Source organism: Leucoraja erinacea, chromosome 3 (genome assembly GCF_028641065.1).
Source record: "Leucoraja erinacea ecotype New England chromosome 3, Leri_hhj_1, whole genome shotgun sequence".
In the NCBI taxonomy this organism is placed as follows: domain Eukaryota; kingdom Metazoa; phylum Chordata; class Chondrichthyes; order Rajiformes; family Rajidae; genus Leucoraja; species Leucoraja erinaceus.
In genome coordinates, this window is record NC_073379.1 from 25,148,254 (window position 1) to 25,160,946 (window position 12,693).

The window sequence follows — 12,693 nt, forward strand, 5'->3', positions numbered from 1 at the left end:
GCATTTCTCCCTACACAGTTTAACCAAAATGTTAGTATAGGCACAAAAAGCTGGAGTAACTCAGCGGATCAGGCAGCATCTCTGGAGAAAAGGAATAGGTGACGTTTCGGGTCGAGACCCTTCTTCAATTGTTCAATGGTTCGATTTTCAGACTGGGACCTGATTTAGTTAGTGGAGAGAGGGAAACTGGAGATGAAAAGTTACAAAGAACAAACAAATGAAAGGTCAGCAACGATCAAGCAATGGTGGAGTAGGCAAGACCCCGGTCCCCTCTCTCTCCTACCAGCTTCGCTCCTCCCCCTCTCTATCCGTCACCGCCAGCTACATCCAACTACACACCAGCAATGGCTCAAACCTCTTTCACTCACAAATACCAGCAAGAGTCAGCTAACTTAAGCATCGGGCTGACAGACAACACCTAATGGGCAGCATGGTGGTGCAGCAGTTGAGTTGCTGCCTTACAACTCCAGAGAACCGGGTCCGATCCTGACTACGGGTGATGTCTGAGTTTGCATGTTTTCCCTGTAGGTTTTATTCGGGTGCTACAGGTGCTCTGGTTTCCTCCCACACTCCAAAGGTTTGTAGGTTAGTTGGCTTTGGTAAAATTGTAAATTATCCATGGTGTGCAGGATAATGTTAGTGTAACAGGGTGATCGCTGGTTGACATGGACTCGGTGGGCCAAAGGGCCTGTTTCTGCACTGTATCTCTAAAGTCTTAAGTCTAATTAAGAGGAGGGCTGGTAGGAGCAGCATTGAGTGGGGAGATGGCTGCACCTTTGGCAGCCATGGGAACCCTGGTTATATTTGCAGAACATCTACTTTTATCCATTTCGTGGTTGAAGATCTCTATTTATCATCTTCTTAAAAAAGAGAGGCAGGCAATAAATGTTTCTCTGTAATGTTATTGGATTTAGTTAACCATAGGATCAGTGGAACATTTTAATATGAGACTGACCACTATCAGGTGACACTAGGCAATGGCTGAACTATTCCTGCTGGTCAAACTAAAATTCACTCACATTCCGTTAAATCTATTAGTATTACCATTGGAGGGGGATTGTGGGCATGTAAACTCAATAATTGGCACATTAGGCTTCCAGTCAGATGAATTGTGTATAAAATGGTGTTGCATGAGTAATGACAAAATGGCCGACTTATTTATCATAATGTGGGCCTTGTCAGTGAAGAGCTTTATGCTGTTGTTTATGTTAGTTGGAGCTGTTGGTGGTTCGGCAACAGTTCAGAGAGCACATGTTGCCATGGTGAAGTGAAACCTCTCTTGTTCTGCTTGTTGGTTCTTGGTTCCAAGTGGCTGAGGTGCAAAGTGTGTCTCCATTGAAGTCTCTAATTTTACAGTGTGGTGGAAAGCAGCCCAGTGGTTCGAGTCCATATAGACCTATTTATCACTTACACACCCATTGATTTAGATAAAGCCACTGGCTCCAATTTGTTTCTTCATTGGCACAAGAGCCCAAAGCTTTTTAAAAATCAAATTGCCACATTTCCCACAATTGGATTGCAAAACCATGGCCTCATTAGGGCTTCACAAGACAAAAACTAGTCTTGGTGTAACTGGAAGTTAAAATCTATAATCCTGCAAGTACTTTATTCCAAAAGTCATTGACCTTGGGTTTGTTTGAACTCCAGGGGATCATCACCTTTATTCCAATATAATTTTTGATTTGGATATTTTTTTTTCTCTACCTTTTAGTATTTTAATACCAAATACCACATTAAACCTGGGAATCTAAAAGATTAATATCGTATCCCCATTGTGTAAGAAGTGGGTCTGAAGAAGGGTCCCGACCTGACCCATCACTTATCCATGTCTTCCACAGATGCTGTCTGATCCGTTGAATTACCCCAGCACTTTGTATTTATCTCCAATCTGTAATGCTGTCAGATGTTGGACTGGAATAGGGCAGTGCTCACCTTTTGCAGGATATGAGTACGCTGCTCTTAAATCAACCTAAACGACCCCTGAGGAGCAATGAAGGCCATCTCGCCTAACATTCTTGAAAAGTCACATCTCCTGCTCATTACAAGTGCTTGCTGCATGTTAATCAGATGCAACATTTCTGACACCATTTTTTGCTTGCAGCAAGTTTTACTAATATAAACCTTCCTAAAAAAAATGGCCAGCTCTCTTAGAATCTGTTTGCTTTCATGCTTTGTGGTGGCACCGTGGCACAGCGGTAGAGTTGCTGCCTTACAGCGCCAGAGACCCTGGATCAATCTTGACCACGGGTGCTGTCTGTCCGGAATTTGTATGTTCTCCCTTTGACCACATCGGTTTTCTCCGGGTGCTCCAGTTTCCCCCCACATTTTGTAGGTTGATTGGTTTGTGGGTTAATTGGCTTTGGTAATATTGTAAATCGTCCCTAGTGTGTAGATAGTGTACAGGATCGCTGGTCAGCATGGACTCGGTGGGCCAAAGGGAATGTTTGCACACTGTGTCTCTAAACACTAATCTAATGCTTTAATCTTGCATTTCCTTACTGATGCAAGTTTCCACCAACACAAGAAAGGATCCATATAGTCACCCTGAATTGCAGACTGTAGGTCCCATACATAACTTGTTGGCATCAATGGAATTGTACCTTCCCCAAATGGCCACGGTTCAACAAGTGTTGACAGTGAGTGTCCGCACCAATGCGACTGTAGTCCGTGCTTATGTTCCTGTCATAAGCCTGTAGTAGCACCTGTATCAACCCCAGAACCCCTACATGCAAGCACTCCCGGGTAGCATCACTTGGGATTAGAAGCAAGGACCTTCATCAGATTTCCCCTCCCCTAACCAAGGCATTACGAAAAGTTTCGCCAGGGCTAGGATTCATCCGAAACCTTCCCGGTTCCCATGAAATAGGAAAATACTGCCACGAATTTCATTAAATGTTCCGCACCCCTCACACTTAAGAAATGCTGGCTTTTGGCAGAAGGTCTGAAGATATTCAAGGGCTGTAGTAGTTGTCTGTCCAAACTTTGAGCATCTCTCTAGTTGAAGACGTTTACTTTTAAAAGGAAATCCTCTTAGCAGCTCTCCAGTTTTATTTATTCACTCTTTTTGCGTGGAAGCATTTTTCTGTGGAAGCTCCGGGCTACTGGGACTCAGGCCTGCGTCAAAGCCAAAAATGTTGTCAATAAAGTCTAGAGTATTGTGCAAAGTTTACAAAGTACTGGTACAGTGAGGTCACCCTGAAAATAGTAAGAGCCAGCATATTGAAGACTGCAAGATAAAAAGCTAATTTATTGCCGTTGCCAATGGAGCTGAATCATGTTTTGTATTAAATAACCACTCTCCTCACGTTGATAAAGGGAGGGTGGGTGGTGTGTCTCTTGATATGGACAGGAAAGTGCATTCCAGACCCAGCAGAGTGGGGTGGATAATAGACAACGGGAAAAGCTTTTATATCTGTGTGAACGAGACGGAAAATGGTCTGAATGCTTTTATCTCCTTCCATCCACCAAACCCCAGGCCACGGGAACGATCCCAGGAATGATTGGGTTAACATATGATGAGCTTTTGACGGCACTGGGCCTGTACTCAAGATTCAAGATTCAATTTAATTGTCACATGTACCAATTAAAATACAGTGAAATTTGGAGTTTAGAAGGATGAGGGGACACCTCATTGAAACTTACCAAACAGGGAAAGACCTGGATAGAGCAGATGTGGAGAGGATGTTTCCACTAGTGGGAGAGTTCAGGAGCAGAGGCCATAACCTCAGAATAAAAGGACGTACCTTTAGAAAGGAGATAAGGAGGAATTTGTTGAATTTCCTTTATTGTCATTCAGACCTTACGGTCTGAACGAAATTTCGTGCCTGCAGTCATACATACAATGATACAATAATAAACAACAATAAACACAAATTAACATCCACCACAGTGAGTCCTCCAAACACCTCCTCACTGTGGTGGAGGCAAAAATCCGTTTAGTCAGAGGGTGGTGAGTCTGTGGAATTAATTGCTGTGGAAGCCAGCAATGGATATTTTTAAAATGGAGATTGACAACATTTTGATTAGTAAGGATGTCAGGGGTTAAGGGGAGAAGGCAGGAGAATGGGGTTTAGAGAGAAAGATACCTGTAGATCAGCCATGATTGAATGGTAGAGTAGACTTGATGGGCTGAATGGCCTAATTCTGCCTCTAGAACCTAGGAACTTATGAATTACTGCACACCTTCCTGAGCGAACAATGGACCCATCAGGGCACCACCTTGCCTGAGGTCATTTGTAGCTGGCCTGGTTGGGCCTGGTCTTTTCTTGCCTCCAACTCTTCACTACCCTCCCCCAAACCCCTGAAGAAGGGTCTCGAACCTTCTCCTTCTTCTCCAGAGATGCTGCCTGACCCGCTGAGTTACTCCAGCACGTTGTGTCTATCACCAGGTCGCTACTTGTATATTTTTATGGTCACCTAGCATAATGTTGTTGATTATGGGGAATTGTCAGCAATGCCATAGGTTATAGGGACCCTAGGTGAAGGAAAGAGAATGCTACCACTTTCCAATAGATGGGAATAGACTATAATATTTCCACATGTTCAGACCTCAGGGACACAGCGTGGAAACAAGCCCTTTGGCCGACCGATCTGTGCCGACCAGCTATCACCCAGGCCCCAAGCACTATCCTTAACACTAGGGGCACTTTACAATTTTTTTACCGAAGCCAATTAACCAACAATTAACTAACAAATGTCTATCGAGTGTGGAAGGAAACCGGAGCACCCGGAGAAAACCCATGCAGTCATAGGGAGAAAGTACAAGCTCCGTACAGACAAGTATCTGTAGTCAGGATCGAACCTGGGACTCTGTAAGGCAGTAACTCTATTGCTGCGCAACCGTGCCACCCTTAGTACTGTGCTGGGGGTTAATTCCTTTCTGGCTCAACCTGAGAAAATGGCCACAAGATGGATAGACAAGTTTTCACGAACACTGAATACTGAACTCAATCCACTGTCCACAATTGGACAAGAAATGTTTGGGTTATAGAGTCATATAGCATGGAAGAAGGCCCTTCAGCCCAACTCATCCATGCCAACTAAGATGCCCCATCTAAGGTAATCCCACCTGACTGCATTTGGCCCATATCCCTCTAGCCCTTTCCTATCCATGTACCTGACTAAATGTATTTTAAATGGTGTTATAGTACCTGCCTCATCTATCTCCTCTGGCAGCTTGTTCCATACACCCATGACATAGGTGTGTGTGTGTGAAAAAACTGCCCGTCCTGTTCCCATTTAATCTTTCCCCTCTCATCTTAAATGATGATTAATTCCCCTTTCCTGTCAAGTTCTCTGCGTCATCTCCCGCCTTCATATCCCGACTTTGGTTCTGGCTTTTCACAAATGGTGCATTTATTAGAGCTACTGCCTCATAGATCCATCAACCTGGATTCAATCCAAGCCTCCAGTACCTGACATTGTGGAGTCTCCCTGTGACTATGTGAGTTTCAGTTCAGATCAGTTCAGTTTAGTTCAGTTCAATTCAGGTCAGTTTAGTTTATTGTCACGTGTACCAAGGTACAGTGAAAAGCTTTTGTTGCGTGCTATCCAGTCAGCGGAAAGACAATACATGATTACAATCGAGCCATTTACAGTGTATAGATACATGATAAGAACTGTTCCAGAGCCGCTGCATGAAAAAAGCACTGAGCATAGCAAAGGACAGACTGCACCCACTCCACACACATCTAGATCTCCTGCCATCAAGAAAGAGATACTGCAGCATCAAAGCCCGGACAACCAGACGGCTAAACAGCTTCCTTCCACAGGCTGTGAGGCTGCTAAACAGTCACTCCACCTGATTCTGCTGCTTTTGCACTGACAATTTAATAACTGGCACTGAGTAATAACTCTGGCACTGGCTCAGGCCACTTAAATCAGCTGCCCTGGACATTTTATGACTGTTTTTTTACTTGTATTTTAATGTTGCTTTTTCACCTGCACTTTTTTTTAAACTATTCGTATTGTTTTTATCAGGAACTGGATTGTTTTTATTTATGCGTGAAATGTTTAAGTTTTTATGTGTGATGCTCTGGTATTCCATGGGAAACGTCTTCTCATTTTGCACTGTACAATTGTTGCTTTGCATGATGACAATAAAAGGATGACAATAACGTTTAGTGCAAGGTAAAGCCAGCAAAGTCCAATCATGGATAGTCTGAGGTCATCAATCAGGTAGATAGTAGTTCAGGACTGCTCTCTGGTTATGGGAGGATGGTTCAGTCCTCTGAGTACTCTGGTTTCCCTCCCACAGCCAAAGTCATACTGGTGAAGGGGCCTTCTCTATCTTTCAGTCTGAAGAAGGGTTCCAACCTGAAACATCACCTATTTCTTTCCTCCAGGGATGCTGCCCGATCTGCTGAGTTACTCCAGAATTTTGTGTCTATTTCCTGGTTGGTAGTTTAGTTGGTCACTAAATTGTTCCCAGTATATAGATGAGTGGTAGAATCTGGGCTGAAGTTGATGCAAATGTTAAGAGAAGCGATTAATGTCAATGTGTGGCATCAACAGATTGCTGAAGAAAGCCAGCAGGTCAGGCCAGACTGATGCACGGTTTTAACCTGAAATGTCACCCACTCCTCTACTTCCATAGATGCTGCCTGACCTGCTGAGCTCCTACAGTAGTTTGTTTATTTGCTCTAGATGACAGCAGCTTCAGTCTCTTGTGTTTCTAGTATAAACAGGTACTTGATGGTCACTGAAGGGCATGTTTCTGTGAAAAAGACACAAAATATTGGAGTAACTCAAAGGGTTAGGCAGCATCTCTGGAGAGCATGGATAGGTGATGTTACACACAAAATGCTGGAGTAACTCAGCGAGACAGGCAGCATCTCTGGAGAGAAGGAATGGGTGGACGTTTTGGGTTGCTGCCTTTCTTCAGCCTTTCTTCAGGCGGTGTTTCAGGTTGGGATCATTAGTAATGGCCAGCATTTGTCCTGTTGAGTTACTCCAGAGCTTTGTGCCTTTTTTTGTAAACCAGCATCTGCAGTTCCTTGTATGGGAGTTCCGACCCGAAACATCTCCTATCCATGTTCTCTAGAGATGCTGCCTGACTCGCTGAATTACTCCAGCACTTTGTGCCCTATTTCGGAAACCAGCATTGGGAGTGCTGTCCCACCCCAGTAGCTGGCTTGGAGTTGTGTAGAAAGGAACTGCAGATGTTGGTTTACACTGAAGATAGTCACAAAATGCTGGAGTAACTTAGCGGGACAGGCAGCATCTCTGGATAGAAGGAATGGGTGATGTTTCGGGTCAAGACTCTTCAGGCTTTTAGCTGATGGGCTGGATGGCATCCATAAATTTTATAAAATGAGGAACAGGTAAACTCACAGTACTGTGGGATTCTGGGAACATCTTTGATCAGAGCAAGCTGTAACATTTAAGGAATGCTTTGAAAACATTTTCAGGAAAGGACTGTATTTAATAGAATCATCACAAGAGATGATGGGTGGAAGAGGTGGTTTGACCCATGTTAGAGTTATCTAACTAGCTCCCCCTTTCTCTCTCTCCTGGTCTTGCTCCATAGCCCTGTGACTGTATACCAAGTTGGATTATGCAGTCCATTAAGGGTTTGTACCAAGCAGGCACTAATATAAAAGTTTTTTTCTTCCGACTGACAAAACCTCAAGGGTTAAAAGAAGGGGCTGATCTAGGAGACTGAATTAGAGCCAAATTCTTCAGATTGAGATGTTTGCTACGTCTGTCTAGTTGCTATAATCGGCAGACAACCATCTCTGTGTCTGCTGTTACTGAGGTCATGTGTCTCTGTACAAAGAGAAAGGAGGATGCATTCTGTCATGTTAGACAAGGAAGTTATTTTGATTGGCTTCTTTAGACTTCTTTAGACTTTAAAATTTAGAGATACAGCGTGGAAACAGGCCCTACAGCACATACATTATCCTACAAAACTAGGGACAATTTACAATTTTACCGAAGCCAATTAACCTAGTAACCTGTGTGTCTTTGAAGTGTGGGAAGAAAATGGAGCATCGGGAGAAAACCCACGTGGTCACAGGGAAAACGTACATGCTCCGTACAGACAGAACCCGCAGTCAGGATCGAACCTGGGTCTCTGGCACTTCACTTGATGTCTGTTAACTTGGACGGCTCGATTGCAATCATGTATAGTCTTTCCAATGACTGGTTAGCACGCGTCAAAAAGCTTTTCACTGGTACACGTGACACTAAACTAAACTAAACAAACCTAAACATAACTAAACAAAACTACACAAAACATCATGTGTAGGAAGGTTCTGAACCGGAACATCACCTGGTCCTATTCACCAAGGATGCAGCATGACCCGCAGAGTTGCTCCAGCACTTTGCGTTTGAACTAAACTTCATGGTCAGCATGGACATTGTAGGCCATTCCTCTGCTACACCTTCTATGTTCTATTTGCATAAATTTAAAACAGAAAATGCTGGAAATATTCGTTACTGTAGGCTGTATCTGTGGAGGAGGAACAAAGTTAATATTGCTGGTTGAAGATCCTGATCAGAACTGGCTATGGGACAAAGGCAGCTTGTTAAACTGCCAGGAGTGTGAGGGGTGGCAGTGATATCTCTGAGAGGGTAAAGCCAGGATGACCATGGTGATAAGCTGTAAACAGAGCTATCTGCTCAATGAATGAATGGGAGGAGCTCCCAGTCCCATTTCCCATTTTGCAACTCCTATGTTATTTTGCCTGTGTTCTCACACTTTAAATTGGATTCACAGACAAATGTAGCATTTAATTGTGCGTACCTGCATCCATTGGCCTTCCATGTTTCTGGTTGAACCCTTCTTCAGTCTCGACCCGAAATATTACCTATTCCTTTTCTCCAGAGATGCTGTTTGACCCGCTGAGTTACTCCAGCTTTTTGTGTCTATCTTTGGTTTAAACCAACATCTGCAGTTCCTATCTACACATGTTGGCCTAACCGGGGAGGAGTTCCAGAGTCCCAGACACAGGGGGCAAATTCAACCACGACGACCAGCTGCAGAAGTCGCAATGAGGCCGAAATCGACAGCCTCGCCCAGACTGGCACCACATTTCCAGCATGTCTTCTGAAAGGGATTTCATGTGTGCTCTCGTAGTTTTGTCCAGATTAAGTCAGCACAGTGGTGCAGCGGTAGAGTTGCTGCCTTACAGCCCCAGAGACACGAGTTCGATCCTGACTACAGGGGCTGTCTGTATAGCGTTTGTACATTCTCCCTGTGACCTGCGTGAGTTTTCACTGAGAAAATGTCCGTTTCTGTTAATCCTGGCTAAATTGGACCAGATAGGACTTCAAAATGGGGTAAAGTTTCAGGGTTGTGGGAGATTTGGTCAAATGGAATTATTCTCTGCAGAGCTGGGACAGGCTGCGAAGAGGTGGCAGAGTGTCTGGAGCTTAGATACAATTTGCAAGCAAAGCATGGGAAGCTCTGCAAACCCTGTCAATCTGGTGTAAAATGCATAGAATGGATTGGATGGCTGCAAACCAGACATATATACCTTGTAAATAGTTGTAAATAATGTTGCACAGTCTGACTTTGCCAAGTGTTGATTGGATGAGGTGTTGAGCCCTGTCTGGGTTTTCTGTCAATCAGGGTAAATGTTTCCAAGTTGACTTCATCTCGAGGGCCGTTGTGAATACAATGTGTTGCACTGTTGTATCATTGGGTTAGGGAAATGTCTGGTATGTATGGGGTTAATCGATATCTGTAATTGGGTTATTGAGAGACCACTCCCATGTTGTTCGGCCCCTCAAGGTCAGGGAACATATAAAAGTCTGCGATCACAAGGCTCAGCGTCGATCTTCTGGAAGAGCGCTCAGGACTGCGTAACCGTCTGGAGTGCCTCTGACTGAGCGAGGCCTAGACGGCTTGAACAGGCAAACGCGATGATCGAACCCACGGTGGGACAGGTACAGTGTGTGATCTGTGACGTGCTTTTGGTAAAATAAAATTTAGTTGTTTCAAGTGCTTTTACTGAAACTAGACTGGGGGAAAGCTTAGAAACGAGCAATTATCATTGGGGGCTCATCCGGGATCTCAGAAGACGCCCAAAGACAAGTTTACGATCAAGGGTATTGAGCTGTTTCGATTGCGAGTGCAGAATTTGGGCCCATTGTGCAGTTTTCGCATTGAATTTTGGCACTTCGTGAGTCAGAGCGGATTGATCATTCACGGGCTTGGGAAAGGGTCTAATCGAGATCATTAGAACAGAGGCTGGTAAGCACAGGGGAGTGATTAGCACGCCTTTGGGTTGGAGGCCCATAAAACCAGGCTGGGGTTAGAGGCCCTGGTGGGGTTGGGTTAGGGGCCCTTTCCTGGGTTAGACGCCCAAAACTGGTCATGGTTGGACAGACTGCAGCTGCCTTTAATGAGAGCCAAACGCGCTTCATCGGGCGAGGAGTATCCCAGGGTTAGACTTGGTATCAGAATTGGTGGGGTATTAAAAGACAGGTCTTGCCTTCGATCGGTGGTGAGATAAGGGGAGAATATAGATGGGTTGGTCTGGACATAAATAATATTATGGTGTCGAAAAAAGTCACCACGGATGAGAATTTAGTAAGAACTCCCCGTAGACAATGTGTTTGTAGGGAAATGCCCACATCAGGTATGAATGTTCCCCAGACCACAGACAGTCAGACATCAAGGCAGCCTGGTTCAACGGCAGCACGGAGGTTAGAAGTCCGAAAAAAAAAGATAAGAACATATGGGGATAAGGAGGTAGAAGACCTCAAGGCCTGGATAGACCTCCCATTTACAGAACCAACCTTTCCTCGGTTTGGCTGGTGAGGTTGTAGAGCAATCCGGATCCGTGTTTTAGTTGTGGGGGAGTCGGCCGTGTCCCATAGAGAAACATAGACATAGATACATAGAAAATAGGTGCAGGAGTAGGCCATTTGGCCATTCGAGCCTGCATCCCCATTCAATATGATCATGGCTGATCATCCAACTCAGTATCCCGTACCTGCCTTCTCTCCTTTAGCCACAAGGGCCACATCTAACTCCCTCTTAAATATAGCCAATGAACTGGCCTCAACTACCTTCTGTGGCAGAGAATTCCACAGATTCACCACTCTCTGTGTGAAAAATATTTTCCTCATCTCGGTCCTAAAAGATGAATATCATCAGGAAGAAAGGGGGCAGAGAAGGAGGCCACGGGGTCATGGAAACCGATAAATTCCAAGAGGGCAGCGAGGCTCCTGTGACCCTGAAGGTAGAGGACGGGGACACTGGCAGGGGGATCAGGGGGAAGGGACATTCCAACAGTCCAACCCATTTTGGTAGCCCTGACCTGCCAGTTAGCAGCAATACCATCTAATAAAATTAAAACGCGTCCTCACCTGACCTAAGAAACAGTAATGTACATTAAACAGGAACATCACCCCTTCCAAACAGGCAAAGATCCATTGAATCTGACTCTCAGAGAACTCTCACTAAAGGAGGAAGTACGACAAGGAAACATAGTAGCTAGCGTGGGAAGAGATAACAACTGAGGAATGGAATGTCTGAAGAAGGGTTTCGGCCCGAAAGGTTGCCTATTTCCTTCGCTCCATAGATGCTGCTGCACCCGCTGAGTTTCTCCAGCTTTTTTGTGTACCTTCGATTTTCCAACATCTGCAGTTCCTTCTTAAACACTGAGGAATGGAAATAGCACTAGGGAGAGAAGAAACAAACTTACTGTGCAGGAGGAATGGGAGTGGGGAAAAGAAGATATTGAACTAATGTAGTGCCTGCAGGACAGTATGTGAACAATAAACTATCTGGGGAGTGAGGTAAAAGAATGCGCAGACACCTAAGAACGGGAAGAAGACAGAGAAAGGTAATGTAGCTTCCCAGAAAAAGGTGACCAGCAGGAAGAATTGATACTGTCCTGCCCCTTTAATACATTTGGGAAGGCCAGCAGGCAGAGCAACATGCTCCTCAGTATCTCCAGTCCCTAGTAACTGATACCATCATCAGAAAGAGGGAAGAAAATGGCCTACCCTAGTGCCCAACTTTAATATCACCTAGCTACTGGAAGAATAAAAGGAAGGAGAATAAAGAACACTTTAATCATCTTTGAAAGAAACAACATCGACGACTTACAATGACGTCTGGGACAAACCTCACTCTAAAGGACTGATTTCAAATAAAATATTTTTCTGTGGTTTGGAGTAGAATACCTGAATTGCATCCAAATTATGGGGTTTAGAAATAAATTTATAAATTTTAGATTCGGTCTCGAAATTGTGCAGTGATGAATTGGAGGGACTTTAAAAAATTTCAAGATTTGGAATAGACTTGTGGAATCTGACTTAGGACTAATTGGAGTTTGATTATTAACTGACATTGTTATTATGTCGTCCTCAGAAAGGCGGACAAAGATGGAAAGGATTGTTCATTGCAATGACCAGGTTCAGAAATAGCTACTTCCCCACAGCAATCAGGCTATTAAACCTGGCTTGGGCAAAACCCTGAACATTAATAACCCATTATTTGTTATTTGCACTTTATCAGTTTATTTATTCATGTGTTTTGTAGCCAATGCCTATAAGGTTCTGCTGTGCTGAAGCAAAGCAAGAATTTCATTGTCCTATCAGGGACACATGACAATAAACTCTCTTGAACTCTTGATGGAAAAGTGAGCTGTTTTAAATATCCGGGAATCCAGATCTCTGAGGATATGACATGGACATCACATGCTGCAGCACTTGTGAGTAAGGCAAGGTAGCACC